This window comes from Eumetopias jubatus, unplaced genomic scaffold (genome assembly GCF_037043125.1).
Source record: "Eumetopias jubatus isolate StellerSeaLion01/CBP00866 unplaced genomic scaffold, mEumJub1_p1.0 scaffold_1, whole genome shotgun sequence".
NCBI lineage: Eukaryota > Metazoa > Chordata > Mammalia > Carnivora > Otariidae > Eumetopias > Eumetopias jubatus.
The window spans coordinates 201,648,947-201,662,906 of record NW_028274807.1 but is presented as its reverse complement, the minus strand read 5'-3'; the positions used below and the strand labels follow the sequence as shown (position 1 = coordinate 201,662,906).

At 37.8% G+C, this 13,960-nt stretch overlaps 1 protein-coding gene across 7 annotated transcripts in view; it reads right to left on the bottom strand.

The window, feature by feature from the left end:
* Nucleotides 1-13,960, bottom strand: part of SETD2 (SET domain containing 2, histone lysine methyltransferase) — a 125,663-nt gene that overhangs the window by 46,715 nt on the left and 64,988 nt on the right. Inside the window, exons 13-14 of one of the 7 annotated variants that reach the window (XR_015769420.1) lie at nucleotides 11,889-12,171; nucleotides 10,138-10,259 (exon numbers count right to left, since the gene is read on the bottom strand). The exons of 3 other annotated variants lie outside the window; for them this stretch is intronic. The gene's annotated coding sequence lies outside the window, so the exon portion shown is untranslated. The remainder of the gene's footprint in view (nucleotides 1-10,137; nucleotides 10,260-11,888; nucleotides 12,172-13,960) is intronic. 3 more of the 7 variants (XR_003606695.2, XR_003606697.2, XR_003606696.2) reach the window with 3 other exon arrangements.

Here is a 13,960-nt window from a genome sequence, read left to right as displayed (position 1 = left end):
ACATTTTGGGAAAATCTTAAAAGATGATAACTTAATATGATTATGGTACTTAGGAGATTGCCAAGAGAGAAAGTACATAAAGAAAAATAGGCTGACTTGAAAGAAAATAAAATTTAAGGGTTGAAGGTCTTTACACTTAATTCACACAGTACGTTTTCTATTTTTTAATAAATACTTCCCAGCCATCCCACTTCTGAGCATATATCCAAAGAGAATGAAAAGGGGATCTCCAAAAAAAAAGAAAGAAAATGGGATCTCCAAGAGAGCTGCACTCCCATACTCACGGCAGCATCACTCACACTAGCCAAGATATGGAAACAACCTAAGTGTCCGTTAACAGACGAATGGAGAAGATGCAGTGTACAATTACATGATGCGACACTATTTAGTCATGAGAAAAAAAGAAATCTTGCCATTTGTGACAACATGGATGAACCCTGAGGATATTATGCTAAGTGAAATAGTGAGGATGCAGAGAAATTGAAAACTTTACACACTACTGGTAGGAATGTAAAATCGAACAGCTATCATGGAAAAATGTCTGGCAGTTCCTCAAAAGTTAAATATGGAGTTACCATGACTCAAAAACTCCACTCCTAGATACATACCCAAGAGAAATGAAAGCCAGTATTCACACACAAGTTTGTACATAAAAATTCATAGTAACTGTATTCCTAACAGTCAAAAAAGTAGAAACAACACAATGTCCATCAGCTGATAAATGGATAAAATGGGTTAAAAAATATCCATACAAGGGAATATTATTCAGCTATAAAATGGAATTAAGTACTGATCAATGCTACAACACAGACGAATCCTGAAAACGTTACGCTAAGTAAAAACCAAATACAAAAGGCCATTACAGGATTCCATTTATCCTTGTTCACAGATTGTGCAAATTCACCAATGCACTAAAATTTCTTTGTAATCCTCAAATCAGTAAGTTAGAAAAAATGTCACTAATTCTTCCCCAAGAAGTCAAGACTACCACTGATGTTTTTTGGTATACTTTTTCCAAATAATGGACTAATAACATGATGCAACACTATTCCCCAGTCTCTCAGAATCCTTTCAGTACTCTTTTTGAAAATGCTTCTAGTATACTCATACCCTTGTATATTTTCTTTCCAACTTCTTTAATATCATTTTCATTGACTTTATGAAATCAATGCATTTTTATTTTGTAACAGGTCTACATTGTATTTGTACTGCATTGCCCAATTTTTATAACGGTGAGACTTTAGCTAAGAAAGACAACAACCCTTTAGACAAAGACAGATGCTAATGTTAACAGAGATGGGATGTTTAGATGACAATTTTTTAGTGTTCAGCTCATCAATTAAATGTTTTTTGCATAATGTTTGCTTCTCTAAGCAATCTTGAAACTGAAGATTAAGATACTGAGAACACCCTATATTTGTGTATCTGTATGTATACATGAATGTGGACTTACCTATTTAATTACATGTGAGAAAGAAGCTTTTCCAAGGTAACTGAATGTTTGAAAATGATTTCAAAAAACCCCACCACATCCCAGGATTTTTAGGCCTTTGTGAAGTTGTAGTGTCAAAAGCAAACATACCAAATATTTATCTGGATTTACCCCATGCTGAAAATCTAGAAAAAGAGGTAAGAACTTAGAGAAACATACAACAACTTTCGGTAAGATATGACCACGTCATGGAACCTAATTCAAAATTCTATACACTAGTTTAAAGATTAAAAATTGGGGCGCCTGGGTGGCTCAGTCAGTTAAGGACTCTTGGTTTTGGCTCAGGTCGAGATCTTGGAGTTGTGGGATCGAGCCCTGCATCGGGCTCCGTGCTCAGCAGGCAGTCTGCTTGGGATTCTGTCTCCCCCTCTGCCCCTCCCCCAGCTTGTGCAAGCTCTCTCAAATAAATTAAAAATAAAGATTAAAAATCCATTTTCTCAATTAACAAAATAAAAAAATGAACATACAACATATAACTGCAATGTCTATGGCCTTACACCACCCCAAGACCTAATCAAAGAAAAAAAATTACTGGACAAATACTGCTATGTACCCTAGCTCCTGGGAATAAACACCTTCAGTGGTAAGGGCTCTATAAGCAGGATTTAGCTTCTTTTACAGAAGGAAGAATTGTTAACTCCTATCATCATGTCCTTGTAGAGCATAAGAGTCTGCGGTTTTACCTCACAAACTGTATTACGAATGGTGGGAGTAGAGGGATCTCCATTAGGTCACAGAGGTCTTGAGATCTGACTACAAAGAAAATTTAGAGGAGAGCATAAATGTCTGGAGATTTCATAAAATCACACACATGAGAGGGGCAGAAGAAGGGAGATTGAAGAAAAAGCAGAGAATAATTTTATTTATTTTTTTAAACCCCTGAAGATACTCTTCTAACTTCAGACAACTGGGCTCTCATGAAATGGAAGATAGTAAGATTGAATTTCAGTTTTCAGCCACTCAAATGGGTAAAACATATGGTCACAGTTCTTAAAATAGGAAATACAAATGTAAAGATACTCAATACTTCATGCATAAGAGACATGCAAATTAAAACTACAATAATAGTCTATTTTTGCCTATCAGTCCAACCAAGATAAAGTTAGACAATATTTGTGTTGGCCAGGGTGTAGTGAAATAGGCACCCTTATGCATATACATTACTGATGAGAGTGAAATTGGTATAACTATAAAGATCAATTTTGGCAAGACCTATTAATTACAGATAACACAGACCAGGACTCAGATATACTACTTTTAGTAATTTATCCAACATGTATATTCCAAACAGGTATATGCGAATGTGTTTGAAATGACTTACATAAAAGTTCCATGCTAAGCTAAAGAAAGGAATCAATCACAGTGGCTATCAAAATAGGGGACTGATTAATATGACTAACAGGAGACTGATGATGGCGTATCTTTACAATAAAATATCACACCAGTATGAAAACTAAATTCTTTAAAACTTGGTGTAAAACAAGCTTCATAATGTGTTAAATAAAAAGTAAGGAGCTAAATAGTGCTTCCAGTTTTATAAAAAAGACCAAATACATGCATCCACTATGCACAAATTATCTCTGGAAGGATACACAAGAAGTCGGTTGTGCTGGCTGCCTTCAGGGAACAAGACAGGGGGGCAGGAGTAGGAGCAAAACATTTCACTTGTGTGCATACTGAACTTTGTATCATGTACAGGAATGGCCTATTTAAAAATTAAAATGAAAAGAAGAGAAAAAGATAATGTGCCTCAGAAGGAGGCCTCAACAAAGTACCAGAAGACTTTTTGGGCATTATGGCTGTATTCATGGTAAAGACCACCACCTGAGGGTTGTGAGGTCTCCGGCAGAGAGGCCTAAGGAACTGGACATTGTCAAAACAACTTCTAAATGCTGCTCTTCAGCAAGTGCCATACCTTAAAAGCCCTCCTAGGACACTGCTGTTCACTTTAAACTTGTCCCCCCGGCCCCTCCTTCTTCTCCAGCCTTACCCAGCTTGACTCTAATTCAAAGAATCTATCTTAACAATGCTCAGTTTTATTCAACGCACACCTAAATGTGCTGGATTTACATACGCTAAGTACTAAAGCACAAAGTGAACAGTGGACACCAGTCCCTGCTTTCAAGGCCTCTCTAGCCCAATAGTAAATATGTGTGTAGAAAAATAGTGTTTTCAGGGCAGCTGGGTGGCTCAGTCTTTAAGTGTCTGCCTTCAGCTCAGGTCATGGTCTCAGGGTCCTGGGATCGAGCCCCACATCGGGCTCCCTGCTTGGCAGGAAGCCTGCTTCTCCCTCTCCCACTCCCCCTGCTTGTGTTCCCTCTCTCGCTGTGTCTGTCAAATAAATTTTAAAAAATCTTAAAAAAAAAGAAAAGAAAAATAAGTGTTTTCATGCTGATAATCACTGAAGAATAATCAAAGTCATGATGATTAAATGTTTCTCAATTTCAGAGTTCTGTTTTCTAGGCAAATTAATTCCAAATCTAAGATTTTTCCTTACACCTTTCAAGTAATTTTTCTAACTAAAACTTAAAAATCACCACAGCTCTCCAAGTGATTGCACTGAAGTTAGTATGTTGCACTGGTCAATCCAACGCTGCAGTTAAGAGTAGGTGGTCATTATTTAACATAGCACTGGAAGTCCTAGCCACAACAATCTGACAAGAGTAAGGAATAAAATGCATCCAAATTGGTAAGGAAGATATAAAACCTTCACTATTTATAGATGACATGGTACTATAATATAGAAAACTCAGAAGACTCCACCGAAAAACTACTAGAATGATAAATTAATTTGGTAAGGTTGCAGGACACAAAATCAACGTACAGAAATCCATGGCATTTTTATATACCAATAATGAAGGAACAGAAAGAGAAATTAAGCAAGCAATCCCATTTATAATCATACCAAAGATAACACCCAGGAATAAATTTAATAACCAAGGAGGTAAAAGGCCTGTACTCTGAAAACTGTAAAACATCAATGAGAGATATTGAAGACAACACAAACAAGTAGATATTTCATGCTCGTGGACTGAAGAATACTGTTAAAATGTCCATACTACCAAAAGCAATCTATAGATTTAATGCAATCCTTATCAAAACACCACCAACATTTTTCAAAGAACTAGAACAAACAATCCTAAAATTTGTATGGAACCAGAGAAGACCCCGAATAGCCAAAACAATCTTGGGGAAAAAACAACAACAACAACAACAAAGCTGGAGGTATCACAATTCCAGATTTCAAGTTACATTACAAGGCTGTAGTAATCAAAAAAGTATGGTATTGGCACAAAAATAGGCACATAGATCAATGAAACAGACAGAAATCCCAGAAATAAACCCATGTTTATATGTCGATTAATCTTTGACAAGGGAGGAATGAATACACAATGGGAAAAAGCCTCTTCAACAAATGGTATCAAGAGAACTGGACAGCTAAATGCAAAATATTCAAACTTGGACCACTGGCTTACACCATACACAAAGATAAATTCCAAATGGATTAAGGACCTAAATGTGAGACCTGAAACCATAAAAATTCTAGAAGAGAACACAGGCAGTAATTTCTCTGACACCAGCCATAGCTGTACTTTTCTAAATATGTCTCCTGAGGCAAGGGAAACAAAAGCAAAAATAAACTACTGGGGCTTCATCAAAATAAAAAGCTTCTGCACAGTGAAGGAAACAATCAACAAGAGTAAAAGGCAACCTACAGAATGGAAGAAGATATTTGCAAATGACATATCCGTTAAAGGGTTAGTATCCAAAATATATTAAGAAGTTATACAACTCGGTGCGCCTGGGTGGCTCAGTCATTAAGCGTCTGCCTTTGGCTCGGGTCATGATCCCAGGGTCCTGGGATCCAGCCCCGTGTGGGGCTCCCTGCTCAGGGGGAAGCCTGCTTCTCCCTCTCCCACTCCCCCGCTTGTGTTCCCTCTCTTGCTGTCTCTGTCAAATAAATAAAAAAAAACTTAAAAAAAAAAAGGACTTACACAACTCAACACCACAAAAACAAATAATCAAGTTTAAAAATAGGCAGGGGCATTTTTAAATGGGTGGCTCAGCCGGTTAAGCAAATGCCGTTGGCTCAGGGTCCTGGGATCAAGCCCCATGTCAGGCTCTCTGCTCAGCGGGGAGGCTGCTTCTCCCTCTCCCTCTGCCTGCTGCTCTGCCTACTTGTGCTCTCTCTGTGTGTCAGATAAATAAAATCTTTTAAAAAAAAGTTTAAAAATGGGCAGAATACATGAACAGGTATTTCTCCAAAGACATCACTCATCATTAAGGAAATGCAAATCAAAACCACAATGAGATATCACCTCACACCTGTCAGAATGGCTAAAATCAAAAACACAAGAAATGAGTGTTGGTGGAGCGCCTTGGTGGCTCAGTTGGTTAAGGGTCTGCCTTCGGCTCAGGTCATGATCTCAGGGTACTGGGATTGAGCCCTACGTGGGGTTCTTTGCTCAGCAGGGAGTCTGCTTCTCCCTCTCCCTCCCACTCATGCTCTCTCTCTCAAATAAATAAAATCTTTAAAAGAAAAAAAAAAAAGAAAGAAAGAAATGAGTGTTGGTGAGGATATGGGAAAATAGGAACACTCCTGCACTGTTGGTAAGAATGCAAACTGTTAACAGCTACTGTGAAGAAAGCTTGGAGGTTCCTCAGAAAGTTAAAAATGAAACTACCCTAGAATCCAGCAATTGCACTGTTGGGTATTACCCAAAGAATACAAAAACACTAGTTCGAAGGGATTCATCACCCCTATGTTTATTGTAGCATTATTTACAATAGCCGAATTATGGAAGCAGCCAAAGTGTCCAACAATAGATGAATGGATAAAGAAGATAATATATACATATAAAAGAACGTCATTCAGCCATTAAAAAAATGAAATCTTGCCATTTGCAACAACATGGATAGAGCTAGAGAGTATAATGCTAAGCAAAATAAGCTAGTCAGAGAAGATAAATACCATATGATTTCACTCATACGTGGAATTTAAGAAACAAAACAAATGAGCAAAGGAGAAAAAAAAAGAGGGAAAGAGAGAAACAAACAAACCAAGAAACAGACTCTTAACTATAGAGGACAAACTGATGGATACCAGAAGGGAAATAGGGAGGAGATTGGGTGAAACAGGTCATGGGGATTGAAGAGTATATTTATCATGATGAGCCCTGAGTATGGAAGTGCTGAGTCACCATATTGTACACCTGAAACTAATGTAACACTGTATGTTAACAATACTGGAGTTAAAATTAAAAACTTAAAAAAAATTAAAAAAAGAGTAGGTTGTCAACCCAGCACTGCAGTTAAGAGTAGGAACCCCCCTGGTGTCCAAATCATCTAGAAAATACTTTTTGGACCACAGTTCATTCCTTTCCCAACTCACACATATACACATTCCTGTTTGAGAAGCTGCTCATATTTATGAACCCTTGCCCCACAAAACCCCAGTTTTGCATATGATTTCAATCATAGATCACAGGTTGAAAATCTCTGCAGGATTAAGGGAAAAAACGATACTTGAATAAAACACTAAAATGGTAGTTTCTATGATTTCAGAATGAATTTGGACTTACTACAGTTTCTAAATCAGAAGCAGATTAAGAGAAATCTGAAGTATTCACCGAAGATACATAATTATGTGAACTGCCTAGCAAGGATATATCCACTATTAACTGGAATAGAAAAAGAAATGGTAAGAATATGGGATTTAAATCAGAAGACCAGAGTCAATTTTCAGCTCTGTCACTTAAAAGCTAAGTCACAACCTCACAGGCCTGTTTGTTTCCATTTACAGGGGATAAAAACACCACTACTGACTTCATAGGTTTGTAAAGATTATATGACACTCATTCAAATGTTTTCTGATCACCTATCAAATAAAATACACATACCACAGATTCAATAAGCAGCATGATACCATGGAAAAAGATGGACCTTCTTCACATCTTCAAAGATTTATGAAGTGCCAAAGGACATACCTGGCTCTCTCAGTACCCTGGGGAGACTTGAGTGACCACGACAGAAGTGTTCTCTGCCCTCACACTCTGTACAAGTATGAAACGTTATGTGCTATGGCTGGAAAGGATGTTATGAGAGCATACAGAAAGGGCAGAATACTCTTAGAGGAATGGGAATGGCTTTCCTGGGGAAAGGATGAAACTTTAACGAGAAGAGACATCTAAACAAAAGACAGTGTTTTTCACACCTGAGTGAATGTTTGTGTGTGTATGAACATTAGTAGCACAGACCCACTGGTGGGCCAGAACAGCTGGAGGTGATACAGCATAAATGAATAAGGACCAGACTACGCCATGGTATGCAAGCCTCATAAGAAAAACGGATTTCATTAGAACAGTGTAATGAGGAACCATTTAAAAGTTTGGGGTTTTTTTTTTTAAGATTTTATTTATTTATTTGACAAGAGAGACACAGCAAGAGAGGGAACACAAGCAGGGGGAGTGGGAGAGGGAGAACCACCCAGGTGCCCCTGTATTAAGATGTTTAAAAGAAAACTCCTAGAGGCGCCTGGGTGGCTCAGTCGGTTAGGCGACTGCCTTCGGCTCGGGTCATGATCCCAGAATCCTGGGATCGAGCCCCGCATGGGGCTCCCTGCTCAGCAGAAAGCCTGCTTCTCCCTTTCCCTCTGCCTGCCCCTCTGCCTACCTGTGCTCGCTGTCAAATAAATTTAAAAAATCTAAAAAAAAAAAGAAAACTTCTAAATTTTGCATTTCATGCCATCAGATAGTATTTTCTTCCCAAATCAAAATAAACCTGATTGGAGTTTGGGGAAAAAAATCCATAGCTGAATGCAGGCCTATTTTTAAAATAAAAATATTTTTAAAATGGATTTCCTTCTTGAAAAATCAGTGTAGTTTTGTTGTTAAAAATAAATGAACAGGGACACCTGGGCAGCTCACCTGGTTAAGCATCCAACTCTTGATCTTAGCTGAGGTCTTGATCTCAGGGTTGTGAGTTCAAGCCCGCCCCCCAAATTAACTGAACAAATAAAGTTTGCTCTGAGATACACTTTTCAAATTATCTCACATTTAATTAAATGTGTAAAGCTCTCAGTCCTTTGTTATAATTTTCCTTCTTCGTATAAGTTTAGTTTAATTATCCATATTTATCTTTCTTCCTAGTTTTTCTAATGCTACTGTGGTTTCTTGTAATTCAGTAAGAATACAGGGTAAAATAATGCTTTTGGAAGAATGTTTAATAGAAAATTAAAATAGCAAAAAAAATAAAACCCACACACACACACACACACAAACAAAAAACCAAAACTCCATGAGTCTAAACTCATTAATCAATGAATACAGAACTACATGGGACAGCATGGAAAGCTCTTGCTTACAAGAAGGTCAACCAAAACATACAGGAGTGAAAGGAATGATGGGTTAGAAAAATCACCACTTGGCAACCATCACAGCTGTAAGCGATTAAGGCAAATTCACCAGATGTTGAAACTAATGAATAAATTTGATAAAAAACAGAATATTTACATACTTCCAAAGGTGCTCCTCTATGATACTTTTTAATTATAAGGAGAAAACAGTAATTTTACACTGGAAAAACCTGGGAGACACCACCTTAACCAAGTGATCAAAGCTGACATGCCAATAATAGGACAAATCAACATCATGTGGACACTATTTAATATTCCTGACAAAATGTATGACCTGAATCCAAAGGAAAACTTCAGACAAGCCCAAACTGAGGAATATTCTAAAAAATTCAAAAGTATTTTAAAAATTTGAAGTTTATAAAAGGCAAAGAAAGACTGAGGAACTATTCCAGATTAAAGGCTACTAAAGAGATACAACTCAATGTAACACTTTAACTCAGATTCTGGATCAGAATTGTTTGTTTTTCTTTTTTTGGCCATTGAGGACATTATATATACAACTGGCAAAAACCTGAATGAGATCTGCTGGTCAGATAATAGTATTAAGTCACTGTATTTTGCTGGTTTTGATAAATATATTGCAATCATACAGAAGAATGTCCTTGTTTTTACAAAATATACACTAAAATATCTAGGGGCAATGGGCATCATATCTGTAACTTATTCCTTAAAAGTTAAAAGAAAAAGAGAAAATGACTAAGTAAAATGTTAACATTGGGGAATCTGGGTGAAGGGATAAGAGGAATTTTCAGCTGACTTTTTTCTGCATTTGTCCCTAGAATGTATCACATGAAGAATACACCGAATAGTATTCTTGTAGTTTTCCTGTAAGTCTGAAATTACATCAGAAGTAAAAGTTAACAATATTAACAAGGAAGATCTATATATTTTTATTATGGTTACACATAAGACTATATTACACCAACTTATCTATACTCGAAAAGTCCCTTAAGTTTCCAACTAACGTGATCATGGTCCTGCGGGAAAAACAATATTCCTTAAAGGTCTCTTGGGCCAGTAGTTCTATCATATATACCCTCTCCCATTTCTCAGTCTTACATCCAAATCATTTAAAGTTAACTTTTCCTAAACAGAGTCAAGACTTTTTTTTTTAACTTCATGAGCTATAGAAACATGATCATTATGTCTTTGGAGAAACAGAATTAAGAGCTCATCTAAAAGAATAAAGTGTCAAAATGACTTCACTTAAAATGAGAATGTTTCAGGGCACCTGGGTGGCTCAGTGAGTTAAGCATCTGCCTTTGGCTCAGGTCATGATTCCAGGGTCCTGGGATGGAGCCCCTGCTCAGCGGGGAGCCTGCCACTCCCCCTTCTTGTGTGCTCTCTCACTCTCTGTCAAATAAATAAATAAAATCTTAAAAAAAAAAAATCAGAATGTTTCAAACAGCCAGGCTCTGAACTTTACCATTTAGATCACTTACTGGCAAACTTTTTCTGTAAAGGACAAGACAGTAAATATATCAGGCTTTGTTGGCCATCCAGTCTGAAGCAACTACTCAACTCCCACAGTGCAAAAGCAGCCATAGATAATATGTAAATGAATGAGTATGGCTCTGTTCCCAAAAAATTTTATAAAAACAAGCAGTGGGGCAGATGTGGCCAACCCCTGATTTAGATGAAAGGATTTATCTGGTAATAACAAAAGGGACTACTAGTAAGTTTTAGACCAGGTTTGTCTTTTACCAAGTCTGATACTTATAAAAAAAATTTCAATGCAGTAGTATCCAAGACTGTGTTCTTTAGGGGCAATTCTGAATTTTAAAGAAAAGGATAATATTGATCCTTATGGATAGAGAATAATCTCAATGAAGGATTCTGAAATTTATTACAGAAATCCAGGACACATAATTTCATTTTGAAATGTTGCAAAGCAGATTCCACATACAATATCTGTTACAGACCAAAATTCCAAGTAGTGACTCAAAACTTTTCAGCTGGGTAACTCTGTATTTTATTTAAACTTTCTACAAAGAGTTTAATGCTTAATTTTCCAGACAAATAATATGTTTGTTGAATTAAAGATGATGTCTTGAGATAAACATGAATAAAATAAGAATAAGAATATCATAAGGGCGCCTGGGTGGCTCAGTTGGTTAAGCATCTGCCTTTGGCTCAGGTCATGATCCCAGGGTCCTGGGATCAAGTCCCGCATCAGGCTCCCTGCTCAGCAGGGAGTCTGATTCTCCCTCAACCCCTGCCCCCTGCTCGTGACCTCTCGCTCTCTCTCATGCTAATTCTTTTTTTAAAAAAGTATCATCAAGAATAGTCCAACTTGGGGCGCCTGAGTGGCATCTACCTTCAGCTCAGGTCATGATCCCAGGGTCCTGAGATCAAGCCTCGCTTCAGGTTCTCTGCTCAGCAGGGAGCCTGCTTCTCCCTCTCCCTCTGCCTGCTTGTGCTGTCAAATAAATTTAAAAAAAAAATAGTCCAACTTATCACATATACAGAATGTTGCCTCTAAATCACCTAATCCAGGTGTAACTATAACTACCCAGATCTCTTTATAAGGAGAGATGCACATCCTGTAATCTAAGTATTTACAAGAGAGGCTCTGGAATCACTAGCCATCATCATCTACTGGGCATTTAACTGAAACGAAAACTGCCAAATTTTATGGGAACCTTACCTCTTCTTCTCATGATCCAAATGAATGAAGACTTTTCCAGCCAAATTATAATTAATCACCATTTACAAACAGCTGTTTTGCCCTGTGAAGTCTAGGGTAGATTTTCAGCATGAGGGGTGATGTACAATAATTCCTTTCACAAACAGAAATATATGCACATGTCCCTGCTGAAAATGTAGCCTGGTAAATTTGCATGTGAAAATGAATCCATGTTATGTGTAGCAATGTGTTAGGTGATGTTTCTTGTTGAGGTCTACTTTAGGAGTCAAAATGTGTATGCCCTGTGAAGCCAAGGCAGCAGTCCTGTGTATAGAGGTATAGAAAAAGTAGCTCACTTAATCCTTTCTCGCCAGGAGTCGGGATTTTCCCAGAACGACATCCATTGTCGGCAATGGACGCACCAAAATAACGCCGGCGCCAGTGAGTTAACCACCTCTGTCCTCTTTTCACCTATTATATTTTTCATGCATCATCCAACTTCCCAACCATCTTCCTGTTTCTTCACAGAATGCACGCTAGGTTCTTGTTTTTCTTCAGCACGAAGTTGAAAATGGAGTTGAGAAAAGGAGACACATGGTCAGCTGGTGATGTTAACAAGCTCCTTGCTGCCCTGAGAAGCTAGATGGAAATGGTTCAAGTTACAAGGGGGATCATCATCAGATCTGGGAGGACAAAGAGTAATTCATGAAGCTTCATTCCCTTCCCTCCCACCCTCTCTCATTTACTGATGATCCCTATGGTCTGCCTTCACAGCAAAATCAAGATTAAGGATCTGAAGCAACCTCTTTCAGCTCTTCACTCCATCCAGTGTGTAGAAGGCCAAGTGGAACACATGTCCAACAATGTTACAGTGGCCCCAGAAGGTCAGGGAAGCTTGGAGTGGCTAACCACAATCTTAGATCAATGCTTTTTAGTATGATCTTGGAATTAACATCAGCAACTAACACAGTGCTTGGCAACAGGTGCTTAACAAAAGTTGGTTGAGTAAGACATTTTCTTTTCTGCCAACGTCTACTTGAACACATAGGTGGAAGTCAGACAGAAGTAGTTAACTCTTTCAATGCCGGGATAGTATGGGTATATAGTAATCACATCAAGTCCATGTATTTATCTAAGATATGTTCATATTATGGGTTTCTGATTTCAATGTTCTGGTTAGATGCTAGCTAAAATATTTTATTTAAGGACAACCACAATCAGAGTTTTGGAATTAGAACCATGGTAAATGTTAATTAGAATGATAGATGAATTAAGAGCCCCAGGACCAATGTGTAACAAAACATCACAGTTCAGTCAAGTGACAACCTCTTTCAGTATTGCAATTCTAGATGGGTAATGATTCCAGAGCAAACTAGAAGTCTGAAGAAGGAAAATCTTATTTAATGGCTTCCTTGATGGTAAGAATCAAGAGAAATCCAAAGTACGAAGGTTAAGAAGGATATATTTTAAGTATGAATAAAATTTTAAACCTCAAGTCAAGAGGATCATCAAGCCACATAGTACTATGCAACTGCTTTGATCTTTCAGATAGGAGGGAGGACAACAAGCAGGGGAAGAAATAATTTTGTAGGACTCAAAAATGTCTAGAGTGTGAGTTTAAATGACCAGTTATAGCTAACTGAGTTAAGGATATCCTAGAGAGTAAATTCATACCACTACCATGACAATAAAAAATTACCATATAGAGAAACAGAAGCATTTACTTTTTCTAGATTTTAAGAGACAGGTTTTTAAGAAATGATGATTATGTCTCGTTTTTAAAAATTACGTCAACCAGAGACTTAGCAGGCAAAAGTGAACTACTGGGTCTGCCCCCCCACTCTTGCTCTATAAAACCATCTCTGTAAGGCCTTTTCTATGCCCACTCATGTATGTTTCCATTCCCACCTTCCTTACAAAGCCAGTCTTGCCAGAGGCTCTACTAGCAGTCTAGGAACACAAGAGGGACTTCTTCCAGACTCTGTGCCCTCACAAAGCAGGCCTTAAATAAAGGTCCACCCAAGTGACCATCCCAGCATCTCTTTCAATTTAACTGCAATTTTGGTTCCTGCAGTTCACATGTCATATCATGTCCAGATTTACTGTGAATCCTTCCTTTTACTAAAGTTTATAAAAAGGAAGGATTTCATAAGGTTTAATAAGGTTGAGTTAATGATAAACTGTAAGTGGTGAAAGAGTAGCATGAGCAGGAGTTCAAATAGGTCAATGAGAGCTGAAACCACACAATACTTAAAGAAGGGTCTCAACACAGCAAATTACAAATGCCAAAAGTAAGCACAGTGCACAACCAACCAACTACTCATTTTGCTCAGTGTAAGGCCAATTCTGTATGGGTCAAATCGCAGGATCTAGTGGGTGAGCTTTGTAGTCATAATTGGGGACAGAGGATTCATATGTCCATCTCGCT